Raw genomic sequence first — 19,246 nt, 5'->3', positions numbered from 1 at the left:
ACATAATTAATAGAAAGCTTGTTGTGTAACCAAATTTAACATTCCACGATATTATACCAATCAAATCTGTAGTGAAAAAGTAATACGTGCGATTAAGCCACATATATATTTTATATCGAAACAGAGGACTTTGCAATGAAATATTCAACAATTGCATCAGAAACGGAGAGTTGTGAGCTTTATGGGCCTATGATGGATTTCATTGCAAAAAAAAAATACCAATGTTTTAAAAACATGTTTTTTAGTTGAACCGGTATGGTGACATGTTTCCAGTTCAACCGGTTTAACCGGTTCGACTGTCGAGTGAACTGGTTTCTACATTTTTCATGTTTTTTTTTCTATTTTTCTACACATACATACATATATAAATTATGAATTTGATGTTTACAAGTTCAATCATTAAAAATACACAAAAATAAGTTGTAAATGAATCTAAATATATTAAAATAACACATAACCATAAGTTTTAATGTTTACATCAATCCATATACGCCAAAAATAAAATAAAATAAAATATCGAAACCAAATATAATTTTAGATGAATACAACCACATCAAAAAAAACTTTATAACATTTACAATATATTTTTATTTTGAGAAAACTAAATAAATTTGAAAAAAAATTATCAAAGTTTATTATGTAAATAGTTCTTTTTCATGTGTTTTTATTCGGTTTAACCGGTTCAGTCGGTTTATTTTGTCTGATTCAACCAGGTTTTTTTTTAAAAACCGGCCGGTTCCATCCGGTTCAGAAATCAATGTAAAACCGGTGATAGTTGAACTGCTTCCTCTTCTGGTTCCTGGTCCAACCGTTTCGTCCGACTGGTTCAAACCAGTTTTTAAAACAATGCAAAATACCTCTTATTAGGCTTAGAAATTTTCGCGGGAGTCACCAAGGTTTTGATTTCGACGAACTCATTGCGAGCTTTATGGACCTATGATGGATAAACAACAATCCATTCTATTGTTTTCATAATAACTTCAGACCATATGCTACCTCTTAACTTTAACTACAAAACATCGACATAGAGATTGGGACTTAGGGCAACAAATTGAGATCGAGCAGAGAGTTAGTAAAAAGAGAGCAAAAGCGACCGTTTCATCTGATAAGAATGGAACAAAAATGCAAAATCAGTTAAAAATATATCGGTTACTAGTATATCTGAGTTTGCTTACCGGGAGAGCTACCGGTTAGCCCACTGGAACTCTCGTATTGTCGATTACCTGAACAAACGCTACACATCGTCGTTTCTTCCACTATCGGCATCAATTCAGCAGATGCTGGAGAAGGACAGATAAAGGTGAATCTTCAAGACAATCGATTCCAATTAACACGACCCGAATCCGACAAAGAAACAAACAAAAGTTGCCAAGAAGCACTTACCGAAATCAAACCTGAACAAACTTTAGAAGAAATCAACGTGTAGAAAGTGAAAGAACCGGTAAGGAATGAGCAATATCCCGCAAAAAAACAAAGACGAGGGGGTGCCTTTCTCTCACCTATAAAAGAAGAAGATTGGTAACGAAATCAGTGGAATAACACGTTCAGATGAATACCACGATCAAAAATTGCCCAACTTCAAAATGGGAGAAGAACACGTACTAGCGAAAGCCAAGAAGCAGATGAAAGCCACCTAGGGCACTGTTCATTAGCCTATTATGAATTAATAGTTTGTATAACGATATGCATTGGAGATGCCCCCAGCCCTAATACATATTTTAGTCTAATTAAAGGAAGTTAATTAAGGAAGCTATAGGACAACAAGCATTTAAGATTTGAACATATAGTGACCCGATGTTAAATTATGACGAAGCGATATCTATAGCTTCTAAATAAGGAACATGCATGAATACTTGAAATAAATTCTGGTAAGTTGGGATTAGATTCATGCTAAAGTTTGTTTTACAGTGGCTAATTACTTCATACATATTTATTTGTTATCTTTTCCATAACTTGTTATAGGCATAAAAATCAACCATATATATTTTCACCATGAGAAATTAAATATTCTTCTATATTTTATTTCTATTTATCTTCCTTTCATATCCATGATATTTATCATTTTAATGAAATTTATTTAATTTTAGTCTACTTTTTCTCATTTAATGTGGATAGAAGGATAATAGAAATAATTAAAATGTTGGAAGATTTTTTAATAAAATTGATTTAATTTTAGTCCTTTTTAGGGAACTTTACCCTATGTGTGACAGTGTCTCAGATTATAATATGAAAACATGAGCATGTTTTTATAAATGATTTGCATGAAAAAGTTTCATCAAATGCATGTGGACCAAGAACGGGATGCCGAAAGTCATTTATTGATATAGATCATGTCGTGCCAATGAATCATGCCTGATCTTAGATGTCATGCGTTCATCTTTATACTAGATCTGATTAACTTGTCGTCGAAGTCACTAAGTATGTGAGATTAGTGCATGTGATATATTAGATCATGTGCGTCATTGCGATAACGATCTAGCTAGGTCACTGATGGGGATATGGTTCACATGGCATGACGGTGATGAAAAGTGGTATCTCACATTGTGTTTTATGGATTGCATGCATATTGCACGAACATTGTTATGTTTACATTTTGAAACCGCTCAATGAGAAAACTGATTAACATGTTTATTTGTGTATAGATATGTTTATATAGAAAGTATTTGTTTGTTTTGCATGGTCCAGGCAACAAATACCATGATTTAGTATGCCACATGGCTTACACGTGTGTGCATGTATGTCGAAACTTTTAAGTGGAAAGTGGACAAGTGAGACCACAAGAATTAAATAAGGGATATACTTTATAGACCCGTAAATTACATGGTAGTTGGTACCATTTTTATTTATTTATTCTTTCTCTTTTAATATTTTATCCTTTGTTTATGGACAAATCCATTATATACTTAAGTGTGTTCTAGGATCTATTTAATTTATTAATTTTATTTAAATATCATACAACAAATATTTTAGTATATACTTTGGAAAAATTTAAGATCTACTTTACTGGATTTGACAAAATAAGCAATAGATAAATAAAAGAAATATAGAAGGTTTAAACTTAAACTTAAGAGAAATTAAATATTATTTTACTTTTTGTTCCTACATATTTTCCTACCCAACGAAATGGTGACATGTGTAACATTTAATGCTCATTTAATGAGATTTAATGATATTTTAAGATACTAATATGACACATATCATCAATTAAATGGATAGAAAAATTTGTAAGATTAAAAGGTAGGAGGATATTTAATTTCTCTAAACTTCAAAAACAAATAATTAATGTTTATCAAAACATATCGAAAAAGATAAAGCCGGAAAAAAAATGTTGTTTGATATTATAAAAATGATAAATGGTTATCGTTGTAGAAAATGGTTGTCATAAATAGACAATTAGAAAAAGAACCGGTCATATAAAGTTTTTTTTTTTTTTTTTTTACAAAAATCCCATTTTAGGGATCAAGAAGGAAAATATTAAAAGTTAAACTAGTCCGGTTGAACATTGTTTTTTTGTAGACTAATAGTGTTTTTATTTCACATAATTCTTAAGGAATTAGAAGAAATGAAAATTAAAATCTATAGGAGATTGCGTTTGGGTTACCAAAGGAATGGAATTAGATTTTCATAATTATCATTTAATTCTCCATTTGAAAGAATTCTAAATTTCTAACTCTTCCAACTTGCATCAAGAGTGTAAATTCAATTATGTATCCTTATTTTAAACTAAGTGAATACCCGCACTTTGTGCAGAATATAACAATATATTTGAAATCTTTACAAATATATATATTTTTTAAATTTATCAATGACGTTGTTGTTAGCTCTTATATAATAAATTTTATAATAATTTGTTTGGTATAAACATTATCTGTTTTGAATTATATGATAATTTAGACATCTTTTAAAATTATATTATTTCAACTGATTCAATGATCTCTACCTGTATGTTACTCATGAATAAAAGTAAATATAAATATAGTTTAACGATATTTATAGTTGTTATTATGATTAATTAATTTTCAAAAAAAATTATTTGCTTAAGATTTTAATTTTTATCATTGTAATCATTTAAAACATCAAACATTGTTTTTGTTTTTAAAGGTAACAATACAATTTTTGTATATAATATTACTTTTAACTATTGTTGTTGTAAAGTTAATTATTTAAAATAATGTATTTAAAAACTCTTAATTATTTTAATTTGGTGATAGAAATTTAACTTTTTTAAAATTTATTTGATGAAATATTGTTAGTTTCAAATGTCTCAATGGCATGTACAAACTAATTACAATTGAACTTGCAACAATTCAAATTGATTTATGCTTTGTGGGACTCTTGATGATGTGGGTTAACTATTAAGTGAATATCTTAAGTCACATGATGTGAAGGTTAAATAATCTCAGAGTGATTGATTTGACCCCATTACGCAACTCTTGTCTGAGTCCAACCATTGTAGGACTGAGTCTTTTACTTGAAGGATTATTTAAGCTTTGTTGCATGTGATTGTAATCGTGAAGTAGTTAACTGACATTATGGGGAGTTCTTCAGCAGCTGATGATAGAGTGAGGTCAGGAACCTAGGAGAGCATGGGAAGTGTTAATGGTTTAATTGCACTTTTTAGTAAGTTTTTATGGTACCAGTTTGAGAAGGTGACTTAGAGGATTTGGAATGGTTCTTGTTGAAAGTATGGATATGTGTGGAAGGTAGTATTGGGCCTGTATTATTGAAAGCATAGGATTCGTACTCGAATCAGGGAGCATCACGAGGAATCTAAGAAGCTGGTAAAGGGTTGATGTGATTTTTTTATTAGTGGTTAAAGTATGATGGACTAAGGATAACATTTTGGTTAAGAGATGACATTTTGGTCTTATTGTATAGTATGTCGATGTCTGGAAGCGAAGCGGAGTCCTCTGAGATGGGTGCGGACAACACAAAATTTCATGACTGGATTGCCATTAAGATTTCTCAAGTCTTACTGGAAGAGTTGCTCGGTATCATTGGTCCGATCACTGACAGAATGATTATCAAGTTCGAGGAGTGGACCATAATCTTACGTGTTGCAAGAGGAGTTGATGAGGATGATAGTGAAGGAAATCTTGAAGTGGAGGCACAACAAGGAAAGAGAAGGCGGACACACGACTCAAGACGATTGGAGGGAGGTGTAGAGTTCGATACAGCTAACCCGAGTACTGAAAGTCAGGGGAACTATGAGATATGTGGCAAGTGTGGGGAAGTCACGGGTTTGGTTTTCACAAGTTCAAGTGTTTCAAGTGTGGAGAAAGATGACATGTGCATCGGGATTTTAAGAAGGATTAGATAAGTTTTCATTATCACTAGTTGGGTCATTTCAAATCCATCATCCCTGCATGTGTGACAGAGGGGGTGCAGGCCCCGACACCTGTCGCCCCACAGGAGGTCAAGGTCGAGCGGAAAGAAATCACTAGTATGTACCCGATCCCTATTTCTATAATGATATTTCCATCATGAATAAGTATGTTCTTGGCCAGTGTTGCATCGTCATATCATAAATCTTTTTCAATGGTAAGATTGTTAGAACCATATTAGAATTTCTACAATTTCAAGAACATGGGGTTCAATCCGTAGGGTTCTTCATATTTCAGAGGTGTGTAGATTGCTCTTGCTAGGCTCAAAGATGTGATATTGGAGAGCTTCTGATAACCCCATATAAGGTTCATTGTTCCTCTATGATTGACCAAGCCATCGTTCAAAGAATTTTCATGTGCCATTTTGCATATCGAGAGTCATATTGGAAGGTAGATAGATAAGCTGGTTGTTGGTATTGAATCAAAAGGAGACAATTATTGTTAGAGTGATCCCCCTAGGTTAAAAGGAGATGAGTGGATCGCTTGGAGGATAAACTTATGGATTGACTGTATTGGTTTGAGTACATTGGGTCAGAAGGAGTTGCAGAGTAAGTTCATGAGATTATTGGAACTTAAACAGGTGAAGCTCAGTCATGATTGATAGGTGTAAAGTATTGTGCATAACGAAAGTGTCAGATGAGTAACTGCCAAATTCATGTCTTTAGGAATGCAAGTGTGGTACTCACATAAGGAACTTTTAGGAAAAGATCTCGTGGAAGCTGGTTGTCCCCATCTAGGACAACGAAGTCAAAATTCAGGGGAGCTTGTATTGCTCAGGAGGGATGTCAGCTGATTAATAACCAATTTTGAACTAATTACTAATGTTGGAAGGGATAGAGCAGTAGTGAACCATCACTCCAGAGTGTGGTGACGAATTAATCTCCCGGGTTTAAATGCAGGATGAGTAAGGGTACTCATGGTTTCAAGGTAGTTAGGATTTAGTTCGGTCATTGGTGTAAGATCATTAGTCTTCAAGTTCACACCTTTGAAACGAGGTCAGTTGCAGGTTGCATGGGGATTTCTCTAGGTGCAAGTAAGTGGTTGAATGATTTAGGTACTTGTTCGATATTGAGATATTGTTCCTCATCAACCGATCAGTCGCCAAGGAATTTTAGTGGATTAAGAGGAAAGTGCTTAAGGATTTTGAGATTTGTTGAGGTATTGGGAATGATCACCCGGTATTCGATGGTATAAGAGATAGGCTTGGTTGATCAAGGAAGACTAGCTGTTGTAAAGCTTAGGATGTCAACTGCTACCATCAGTGAGGATTGAGCAATGGTAGCACATTACTCTTAAGTAATGAGAAATTATTGTCCGCATGGGTTATTTTAGTCATTGGGATTGTCAACAAAAATCAATTGGTATCTTTTTGGTAACCTTGAATACCTTGATCCTACAACAGGTGAGTAGTTGGATTGATGATCCACCCATTTCAGTTAAGGGTCATAGTTCTATGCCATGAGCCAAAATGGCTTCAAGATTAGGAGGTGTCTCATGGGAAGTGCTTGGGATTACTGAACTTGTTGAGATTTTGGGAAATATTTGCTGAAACAAAAAGTGATCCTCTTAACTTAATGATCTGCAGTCATGTTTTTGTCTACCGTAACTGGAGTTTGCCTACCGAAGTTGAAGAAGTTATCTTGTGAACCGTAGTGGACCGCAACCACTACTGTAGTAAAGAAAATATGAAGACTTTTAGTTACGTCAACTGACTTAGCGTGTTAGCATAACATTATCCAGTGAACCTTGCATGGTCACTTAAGTCAGTAGAATATTAGTTGTTTATTTCCGAAGTAACTTTATGGGACTCTATAAATACAGAATCCCTTCTTCATGTTTTGTACGAACTTTCACAATCTTTTGAGCTAAACTGAAACAGAAAGATCATTCTCTTATATCTCTATCTTATCTAATATCTGATATCCTCTTCATCTTAAACTGTTCACATTTATTAACTCGTGTTTGACTACAAACCTTGTTACAAATCAGTTTGATGCTTACTTGATATAACTTGTTGTCATTTATATTTCCTTTACATTTCCGCACATTACATTTCCGCAATTAACTATCTAACACTTCTAACTTTTATTGTTGAGCTAACTTGATCCTTTGAGATTAACTTATTCCGCAACTATTACCTTGTACTAATGTTTGTTCAGGTGTTTCTCAAAAGTTTTTCTCTTAATAATTGGTATCAGAGCCAAAGTGGTTGCTTTTTAAACAAAACTCTGATCTTGAAAAGCCTTCTATACCATTAAAGCTCATTCTTGAAAATTAAAAAAAAAAAAACAAAACAAAACAAAGGAAATATGGCAAAAGATATATCATTGAACGTTTCCAACAGTGTTGGAGGCTCAAATAGAGCACTAATATTGGTTGCAAATGTATACCACCATTGGTTCCAAAGAATGGAAAGGTATCTTAAGAGGCTCGAAAGAGATGTGTGGAGATCTGTGGAAGAAGGACCCCATGTCCCTGTTCTTACTCCTGTTCAAGAAGATGGTGCTCAAGCACGACTAGGTGGAGGTCCAGCTGCAATGAATCGACCAACCAAAGATGATCTTGACAAAATGGAAAATGATGTCATAGCCTTATATGAAATCCCTTGCGGTGTTGCTCTAGACAACTTTGACATCATCATCAATTGCAAATCAACTAAGGAGATCTAGGATATGCTCAAGAATCTCTATCAAGGGTCAGAATAAGCTCAGGATAAGAAACTCACCATAACTCTAAATGAGTTTAACAACTTTAAAGCTCTTCCCGGTGAAAGTCTTAATGAATCTTTTAAACGATTCAATCTTGTCATCACGAAGTTATCAAATGCGGGTACAATCCGAAGCAATCATGAAATAAACCTACAGTTTCTCAACGGTTTAGGAAGACATTGGTCTACTTCAAAGATGATTGTACATGGAGATTGAAAGATTCATATGTTGTCCTTGTTCAAGTTATACGAAGAACTTCAAGCACAAGAATCAACTGTGCTGAAAGATTGCACCGACCTCGGTGGACTACTTGCTGTGATAGCTCAAACCCCACAAGTCAAAACTCCACAGTACTTATATCCCACATAATCATCTTATCCACTTTCATATGACAACCCACCGCAGTCATATGAGGCTGATGCTAAAATCGACGACGAAGAAGAATTCTAGAATGCCATCGCCTTGGTTAGTCAGCTATTCAACCAACTACCACCACCATCATTTCGTAAAAGTCAACAGTTTATCAAATCACCTTTTAACTGCAACTTCAATACGCAGAACAACCACTCATGGTATCCCCAGAATCCTCACCATTAACCGCAACCACAGAATGCTCATCATTCCAAAGAGGCACCACAATCCAACAAACCATCAGACTCCAGTACCTCAACTGAAGAGGAAAATGAAGTCATTATTTGCCACAAGTGCCATAAAGAAAATCATTTCGCCAAAGACTGCAAGGCAAATGTTGTTAAGGACAAGGCATTCTACCTTAGAATGGCCCAAGAAATAGAGGAAAAAAGAAAAGGCAAGAGCGTATGTTGCTCAAGTGAAGAGGGATCATCAAGTGTGGTCATCCAGAGATGAAGATGAAGAGTTTGACAACAAGAGGAAAGGAAAGATTTACATGGTTGCAACTCCTGAAGAAGATGGACCGACAAATGTGTAGATGAATTACTGCTATATGGCCAAAGACGGCACCTCATCATCGTAGAACATGTAAAAATCATGGTCTGTTCTAAAAATTTCAACATGTATGATTGTGAACCATACCTAGATAGACTTAATGACACATGTGATGCCGTCCTTTCAGACTACAACAAAGCACTAGATGAAAAGAATATAGCGTCCCAAGAGCTATACCACGTGATAGGAAGACTTAAGGATAAGAGACTTAAAGTTGTCATACTAGAAAAGGATTTGTTGTTAGAAAAATATGCTAGGATGTTGAATGAAACTAAGTTATATATTGCTTTAAATCAAAGGGATTTAGCCCAGAAAGAAATTGTACGCTTGAATCAATTAATAGAAAAGCTCTTTAATGAATTTGAAGCAATTGAAAACTTAGTTAACAATGAGACTGTAGACAATACTTACAACTAAGGATGGTCTAATGGGTACTGAACCAATGAGAACTCTACTCCCCGGTTCAATTCTAATTGTAGATATGTCCCATGGGATCGTGAGTTTCATTACCCAGTCAATGACAAAACCTTCCTTGAAGATGTAAGATATCATTTCGGTAGACTTCATGAAATAAGTACAAACTGTATTATTGAGGAATTTTTTCCCGAATCCTTGAGTAATCCAAGTGATCAATTAACCATCATTGGCACCATTTGTCCCGATTCTCAATCATCTTCGGATGAAGATGAAGAAATTATTGTGGAAGGACCAAAATTAGTTATAAATTGTCCATCATTGCCTTCCATTATGTTTCCCAACAAAAAACCATCCTTGACATACTCTGTGGTAGTCTAGTAATCAATACCGCAGACCGCAATCAAAAGCACAGTGACTATCCAACCCATTCTTCATGAATTACAAATTGAAAATTTTGAATTTGGCCAATGTTCATAGAGTCCTGAACTTTCTAGTTCGGATGACTTGAGTCCTTGTTTTTCAACTCATTCAAAGATTTTAAGGAAACCACAGTTAAATATTTCTGATTGCGGTTCTCCAAAAACTCAAGAAAAAATGGCTTACAAAGAAGAACTCAGGTCCCGAGGTAAAAAGCGAGATACCGATGTCAAAAACAAAACTTTCAAACAAGCCAAGTTTTCAAATCAAAAGAACTTCGAAAAACCCACTACTGCAAAAAAAAAATTCAAAAATCACGGCAATCAAAGGATCAAACAAAGAGGAATGTATAGTGACAAAAGCTTTTTCAAATACTCCTGCTAAATCCCAAAACAAAGTCACGTCTTTATAAAATATTCCTTAAACGATCCAAAGTGGAAAGGCATCTTACCAATTCTTGAACCTTCAAAAACACATCAATCTGTCATCAAATCAAAACCTAGGAGTTCACGTGCCAAAACGTTTTCGACTCCCAAGGGCACTACAACCAAATTCCAACCACGGTCTGGTCACAAGTCTCCAACCACACCTTCTGGACCGTTGACCAAGTACAGTGTCTGGGTAAAAGAGAAAAATCTCTCCTTTGGATTTTATCTGCTAAAAACTTCTCGCCCAATCCAACCGCGTAACATTCTAAAAGTTGTGAAATACCCATGACTAGGTTTAAAAAATGACATGCAACCTGAACCTAAAACCCACGTGCATGCATCCAGTAAGAAACATTCTTATGTGTCCCCGAGCTCCAAACTTGTTTGGGTACCCAAACTAACCATTTAATTTTTCAGGCAGTGTGCAAGAAGGAACAAGAAGAGGAGTGGTTAATTGATAGTGTCTGCTCCTTGCACATGGCTGGAAGGTTAGAATACCTACGTGAATTCAATCCTATCTATAATTGTGGACACATTATATTCGGAACCAATGAAAATGGAATCATCAGCGGTTACGGTGTACTGACCATGGGAAGTTTCTCAATTCAAAAGGTCGCTTACGTAGAAGGCCTCAAGCATAATTTGATCAGCGCAGGCCAACTATGCAAAGCTGTTCATCGGGTTGAATTTGATAGTGAATATTGCTACATAATGACAAATTATAGAAACACATGATTGATTAAATCCAAAGCCGAAGCGAAAATGTACCCTTTGGATGTCTCATTGATCATTGGCAAACCGCAGTTGTGTTTCCTGTCAAAAGCAGTATCCAAAGTTCGCTGGTTGTGGCACCACAAGCTAGCTCATCTCAACTTTAGATACATCAACAACCTGGTCACCGAAGAACTAGTCTTTGGTCTCCCAATCTAAAGTACGGTAATAATACGTTGTGCCCAGCTTGTGAGTGTGGAAAACAAACCAAGGGAATTCATCCTCTGATTATAGATTCTTTAATTGTTGAACATTTAGAGCTACTTCATATTGATCTCTGCGGTCCATCTATCGTTTTCAGTATTCATCACAAAAAATACATTATGGTTATAGTTGATGACTTTACTCGATTCACTTGGGTCTTCTTCCTGAGACTCAAATCTGACACACCACAGATCATGATCAACTTCATAAAAGAAACAGAGCACCAAATCAAGCTACCAGTCAAAAGGATAAGAAGTGACAATGGAACCAAATTCACAAATAAACTCTTGAATAGTTTCTTAGTTTCCAAGGGCATCAATCACAACTTTTCAGCTCCTTATACACCTCAACAAAATGGAGTGGTAGAGCGAAGGAATCGTACATTGGTCTAAGCAGCTAGATCGATGTTGAACTTTTCCAACCTTCCTCTCTATTTCTGGGCAGAAGCAACAGCAACGACATGCTTTGTTCAAAACTGATGCATCAGTTGCAAACGTCTTAACAAGAATCCGTATGAAGGTCTTAACAACCACAAACCCAATGTCCGATTCTTCCATATTTCTAGATGCTGATGTTTTGTGATCAACAACAAGGATCACCTTAACAAATTTGCACCAAAATCTGATGAAGACATTTTTCTTGGCTACTCAACTAACAAAGTGGCCTACAGTGTTCTCATTAGATGCACAAGACTGATAGTTGAAAGCTTTCATGCCAAATTTGATGACTATTATGTCCGCAACATTGCTCCGTCAACTAAAACAAAAGCTATCTTGGAAAGTGATATCCCAACCTCTTCGGGTCCTTTGAACATAGTTGAAATCAACTATGATGATCTTTTTTCTCTCGCAAAGGCAACTCATCTCACCAAAAGATGTGCCACTCAATACTTCCAACAACAACATGCTAAGGTATCTGGTCCAACCTTGTCTAAAGATGTGTCACTCAATACTTCCACCTTGCTGGTTGAGGGGGAAAGTTTAACTCCAGATCATGTGACAACCATCGAGGTTCCAGTACTAGAAGATGCAGCTTCGGTTTCTACCCGTAGAGTCACTATCTAGTCAATTGTCACTTAAGACTCTGAGGATGAAGAAGTTGAGAACATCGACACAAGATCAGATTCAAGGGTTATCACTCATTGATCAATCCAGGGGGAACTGATGTCATTGGTTAAGGGGGAACTCACATCCTCAATTTAGGGGGGAACCTCCTTCAATAGCTGTAGTTCAAATTCCTATAGTCCAACATACATCTACGAGCTGCTCCCAAGTCGAGGGGGAATTATCTTCTCCAACCGTAGAATTCTCTAATATTGAAGATATTCCCTCAACCGCAGTCGCAAATCACCAACAACCTTGTCTTCACATTTGGACGAAGGATCACCCACCGAGTCAAATCATCGGAAACCCATCCGCGGGTATTCAAACTCGATCCTCTAGTGATTTAACTGACCATTGCCATTATGCAGCTTTTATGTCCTTAGTCGAGCCTCAAACCATAAAATAATCTCTCATGGAGCTCGACTGGATCATCACAATGCAAAAGGATTTAACTAAGTTTGAGAGGAATAAAGTGTGGAAACTGGTACCGAAGCCGAAAGGCCACATAATCGTCAATACAATATACGTATACAAAAACAGGTTTGATGAGTCTGGTGCGGTAGTGAGATATAAAACATGGCTAGTAGCTAAGGGGTACAGTGAACTTGAAGGCGTTGTATGATGAAACATATGCCCTCGTAGCCAGAATGGAAGCAATATGCATTTTCTTAGCATATGCGGCACATAAGAATATCAAAGTACATCAAATGGATTTAAAAAGTGCCTTTCTAATTGGATAACTCAAGGAACAAGTTTACCTATAACAACCTCCAGGATTTGAGAGTCTAGAATTTCCAAACCACTGCTACATGCTGGAGAAAGCAATATACGGTCCGAAGCAAGCACCATGGGCATGGTATGAGACTCTTTTTGAGTTTCTTGTCACGTCTGGATATAAAAGAGGTGTGATTGATCCCATGTTATTCAGAAGGGCAAATGGTAATCACTTGATGCTAGTCCAAATATATGTGGATGATATCATTTTTTGATCAACAGATCAGAGTATGGTGAATGATTTTGCAAAGCTCATGACAAGTAAATTCCAAATGAGCATGAATAGAGAGATCAACTTCTTTCTAAGACTTCAAGTGAAACAAGTCCCTCAAGGGATATTCATTCATCAAGAAAAATATACCACTGAGCTACTGAAGAAATTCTCAATGGACGATTACTCCTTAGCCAAGGTCCCTGTGACCTTTGGATACAAAATTTCAGTTGATCCCACCGGAGAATCAGTTGATCAAAAGACCTACCGAGGAATGATTGGGTCACTGATGTACCTCACCACAAGTCGACCAGATATTGTCTTTGCAATAGGCTTATGTGCTCGGTAACAAGCTGACCTTAAAGTATTTCACTTGACCGCAGTCAAGCAAATTCTCATATATCTAAAGGGAAGTAAAGCGTTAGGCCTCTGGTACACTGTGGAAAATGAATTCAGCCTTCAAGAATTTACATATGCGGATCATGCAGGATGCAGATTAGATCAAAAAATTACTTTTGCTGGATGTCAATTCTTAGGAGGAAGACTAGTCAGTTGGTCTTCAAGGAAGCAAAATTCTGTTTCGTTGTCTACCGCAGAGGCATAATATGTGGCCGCAGACAGTTGTTGTTCCCAAGTTCTTTGGATGAAGATTCAACTAATCGACTACGGTTACAGAATGTTGCGAGTACCAATTTACTGTGATTCAGAGAGTTCTATAGCGATTTCTCATAATATTACTCACCATTCTAAGACGAAGCACATTGAACTACGGTACCACTTAATCAAGGATCACATCCTTAAGGGTAACATCGAACTGATTTTTGTGCCTACTCACGAAGAAATAGTTGATGTTTTCACTAAGGCACTAGATGCTACAAAATTAAATGCCTTTCTGGAAATGCTAGGAATGATGAATCTAGACCCGCAATTCTTCTTGAATTGATAGCTACTGCATACCTCATTTGGTCTCCAAGTGTGAAGGAATTGCTTCTTTTTCTTTTCAAAATAAAAACTCTTGAAGCATTCTCTTCACTGCGGTTCTAGAATAATGTATTCCTCATATTTATTTTTAGTATACCTAGTATAGCGCAAACACATATGATCAACATATTCTTTGGGTATTTTATTTCCTTTATTTCAAACTTTCATGATCATGTGTTGTTTCAGCTAATGCTACCGTAATCTTACTGCCTTCTACCGCAGTCATCTGAATCCTACCGCAGTTGCGATAAATGATCCCGCAGTCATAACTTCATAAATGCTGTGAATAATGTTGTGTGCTATTTAATGGACTTTAAATAAAAAAAACATTCTTTCAAACATTCATTATGTCGCACATGACAGTTTCAGTCCTTTCTCAAATAACTTTCCTTTGATAGGTTCCTTTTCCCGATAATAACAAATGAATCGTTTCCCATAAACGAAATCTTTTAACAAATCTTTTCCTCAACTAGTCATATCACCCGACCATTGAATGTCAAATCCGTTTCCACTTCCCCATTTTTCACAATGGATAAAAACCACTCTCAACCCCATGTTCAGGCGGCGTGTGATAATGGTACTGTTAATGCAATAAATGCTCCTCTTTTCCCGAAAATCTTTTATTTTTGATTTATTTTATTTGTCGCTGATAATGGTAAGAACCCAAGGTTTTTTTTAACTCTAATAGTTGTAATTAATTTAATTACAATGATCTTTGAAATCCGAAGGTATAAACCCCCCCCCCCCCCCCCCCCCCCAACTTTTCCCAAGATAGCTTTTATGCAATCTGAATCCTTAAGACAATATTCTTCTTCTTCTCCATCCTCTTGCTAAAACCTTTTCTTCAAGTTCTCTCAAAAAACCATTTTAGAAACAATGGTGAAATATGGTGTTTCAAGGAAGCAATCAAAAGCTTCAGGATCTGCTCGCCCAACTGGTTCTGAATCCACCATTAAGGATCAAACCCCATCCATCGCATCAAGAAACTTCATGGCCATTTTTGAAGATCATCCTTAATACGAAGAAGAAATAAGGTTGATGATCAAGTTTCTCCCAAAACACCCCCTCTATGGCGCGTTCAATGCTCTCACTGAAGTTGTTCCCATGGCGGTTCTATTCAAGTGTGGTTTCTTTACTTTTTGACCAAGTCACAATCTACAAGAAATTCATCTCAATCTGGTGGATGATTCACTGGTGATGCTCACAAATGAGAAGTTTCTGCATTCAATCAACCTTAGGGTTCTTCCATCAACAAAATTTTACTCCCCAAGCCCAAATGATGTGGTATCTACTCTGTACCAAATGGGCTACCAGAAGAGACTCAAAGGAGTGGCAAATTGAAGAAGAAACAACTTCCTGCAGTTTGGCAGTTTGTATGCCATTTCATCATCTGAAGTCTTTCAGGAAGAACTGGTGGAACAGATAACATAGGGATTAAGCTCCTAGAACTCCTCTGGAGCATATACACTGGGAACGTCGTGAACTATGGTCAAATATTGTAGGATGACTTTCTACAGTACATTCCCAAGGAAGATCCAAAAGAAGATGCAACCAAGCTTACTTTTGCTCATTTCTGGTCGCTATGCATCTTGGAATTGCATAAGGAGGCCAATATGGATATGGGGAATGACACAAATCTGTTCTCAACTCGCGATCTGAAAAGGTACACAGCCTCTAAATATCAAACTATTTTTTAGACCCCATTGATGTTTGGCAATGTATATTTGGAGTCCATTGGACTCACAAACCTTGAGGTAGCTGACCACATTATGGCTACGAGTGGTATTGCCCCATGCCACTCTTCCCCGCCCAGACCAAGTCAGTCTACCGTAGCCCCTACTGCAATACAGGTTCCTCCTAGTACCGTAGTTCCTACCGCAACACAAGTTCCCCTTACTACCGCATACCAATCTATTCAGCCCAAACCCAAAAGAGTTAAGTCTCTTGTCACTTCAAGAAAGACCCCAATGAATATAGTGAAAAAGGGAGTTACTCCCTCCAAGAAATGCAAGTCCAAAACCATAGAATCCTCTGCTGCGGTTCATCACTCTCCTCCAGTCAATGTTTTAGATACTACTCTTCATGAGTCTTCAAGATCTAGAGATATTTTCAGGAGAAAGAAAATCAAACTTACCCCCAGTCAAAGCCAAATACATATAATGACTAATACCCCAGTCCATCAAAAGACTCTGGTAGTCATTGGAGCTACTACAGGCTCACCCGTTCACACCCAATATCACCACTTAGATATGATAAGTGTATATGCTTCATCCCATCACGGATACACACCCCCAGTCGGATCCCAAGGGGATCCTATTGGTTTGAGTCGCCCTAAGGTCTCTAGAGCATCACACTTGTACTATTTTGAGCCTGAGGAGCTGAACTCCATTCTCATTCATGTCACACAAACACTGCAAACACCTGTTGCACCGCAAATAACTTCTTCAGCCTTAGACAGAATTGAGCCGAGGCCAGACTTAACTTCAGGTCAAGGAGAGGAAGCTCAGGAAATCCTATTCCGACACCATTACTTACAAGTGGTCTAGGCATGGGGAGCACAATTATGCAGGGAACCATGAACCCTAGGGACACCTCGACGCAACAAGGATTTGACGGATATAACACTGATGATTCATGGACTCGATATCGTCCAAGTACTGAGTCCGGAATCAGAAAATTCAAAGCATTCAAGAGGGCGGTGCAAGCCAGGAAAACACAGCAAGTTCAGCATCGCAAAAATAGTTCATGACATCTTGAAGATTCAGCAATGGATGTCCTAGATGGAAACAACTGTTCAACAAGCCCAAGTCATGGAAGATGGCGACGCTCCTTCAAAGCCCCCTCTAAATGAAGAAAAAAACAATTCAAATGATGACTACACCACAATTGAGATTAGCTCATGCCCACTGTTCGGTTTTTATGACATTGATCTTGTAGATGTTCAGCAGCCCCCTCATTCAGAAGAATTCATGATGGTTTTTGAAGATGAAGAGTCCAGTAGATCACAACATTCCACTTCCAAACCAAAACTAAAGAAGAAGAAAAAAATTGATGTTTCAAGGAAGGAGTTTCTCAGTCTCCAGGCCAAAGTTGATCAGATTCTGGCCACAGTCAGAACAAAAGAACCAATGAATACCGAAGTTCCCACACCGCAGTCTCTAGTGGAACGTTTGGAAACTCTTGAGACAAGGAAAATGATGCTTGCTCAAAGGGTCAGTCTCAAGATTGAAATGTGTATTTGAGATCTTGATAATCGCCTTACTGCTAATCACAAGGAGTTTCTCTCCTCTACGGAAAATCTCGTTAGGGAGATTACCACATTGAAAGATGAATTCAAGGTTTCCTTTGAAAAACAAGCCGTTAACTCCAAAAATATGGTCGAAGAAACTCACAACACGTATGAATCCAGTCTTGCAGTTGTACAAACCACCATCAACAGCTTACGGAGATCCTTAACTGCCAACTTAAGTGTTGATGAGATTCTACGGCTTACCAAAGAGATCTATCAATTACTTTTCAACAAAGAAATCCCCAACAATCAACAACTTTGTGAAGAAATGAAGTCCCAATTTAATGAAACCTTTTCTACATTGATGGACTAAAGCAGTGGTTTGAGGAGCAACAAATTGTTACTTCCTTAAAAGGGGATAGTGAGACTCCTTCGCATCTCTATTATGATCATCTGCATCTTCTTCAAGAAGAAGGTCATTCTCATTCCAAGAATCCTTCAATTCATCAAACTCCTCCAAGAATCCAAAATACTCCTTCCAAAGAACAAGTCAAACCTCCAACTCCGCAACCATCTCCACAGCAAACTCCACTGCAACAAGATCCTCATCAGACTCCTCCGCAATTCAGAAATCTGGAGCCCACAATGTCTTTGAATCACTCAAATGACTCACCGACCACTCTTTAAAGAAAACGCGACTGGAGGGCCACAAAGTTTGCTGAACAAATATGGAGGGGAAACAGATTTGATACAAACATGGATGAATCTTTAATCAATTCTTGGTTAAACCCTACTCGAAGGCTTTTAGATGATGATTATAGACCAATCCTAACTTATGTTGATCCTCCATCCGATGGATATTGGGACATTTCAATCTCTCCTAATTCTCAGTTTTTACCCATTTTTGAGCCTTTTGATCTCAACCTTCCGGATGATCCAAGACTCCCCTTGAATTTGAACGCTTAAATCAGTTTTATGCTAAGCATGGTACTAACTTTGAAAAGATCTGGTCCAACGACAGACCAGAAGGGGTCAAGAATTACAAAGTGAGGAAGTTTATGAAGACTAACTTTTTTAGTATACCCTCACCAGGAGAGGAGATGACTACATCAGGACGCATGCTGATTTCCCTTGCATGAACCTAGACGAAGTTTTTCTAATTGCAAGAGTTTTTCAGATGAAAATTGAGAAACATCCGAAGATGAAAATTGCGTGTGAGAAAATTTGTGAATTTCTCAAGGCATTAGTGTGCAATTTTGGGAAAATAGATGCCGAAATTCACCCTGTCGTGGACAAGAGGTTCAACTTTATAGACTTCTAGCTCGCACCAAGCTTTACAGTAGGTTATCAATACACGTCACTCGGAGAAACAAACTATTCGAAGTTAGGAGTTGTATACAAGAAAGCCAACTATGATCTCAAATACTTCATTCCATTAACCGCAATGCAATGGTTGACCAAGAAGCAACTAGATACCACCCTGGCTTCGGTTCAGAGATCCAAGAATACAACTAAATAAATGAAGTTTGAAATCACCTGAAGAATCAAGTGGCTATGTGAAGTAAGGAAGTTTTGGTAGATCATTATCAAATTCCTTAAACTCAACAAGTGAAGAAGAAAGTTGAAGAGGTCACTTTGGGGAAATTGTTGAAA

The sequence above is a fragment of the Lactuca sativa genome, chromosome 2 (assembly GCF_002870075.4).
Source record: "Lactuca sativa cultivar Salinas chromosome 2, Lsat_Salinas_v11, whole genome shotgun sequence".
Lineage (NCBI taxonomy): Eukaryota > Viridiplantae > Streptophyta > Magnoliopsida > Asterales > Asteraceae > Lactuca > Lactuca sativa.
This window is presented reverse-complemented; position numbering follows the sequence as displayed.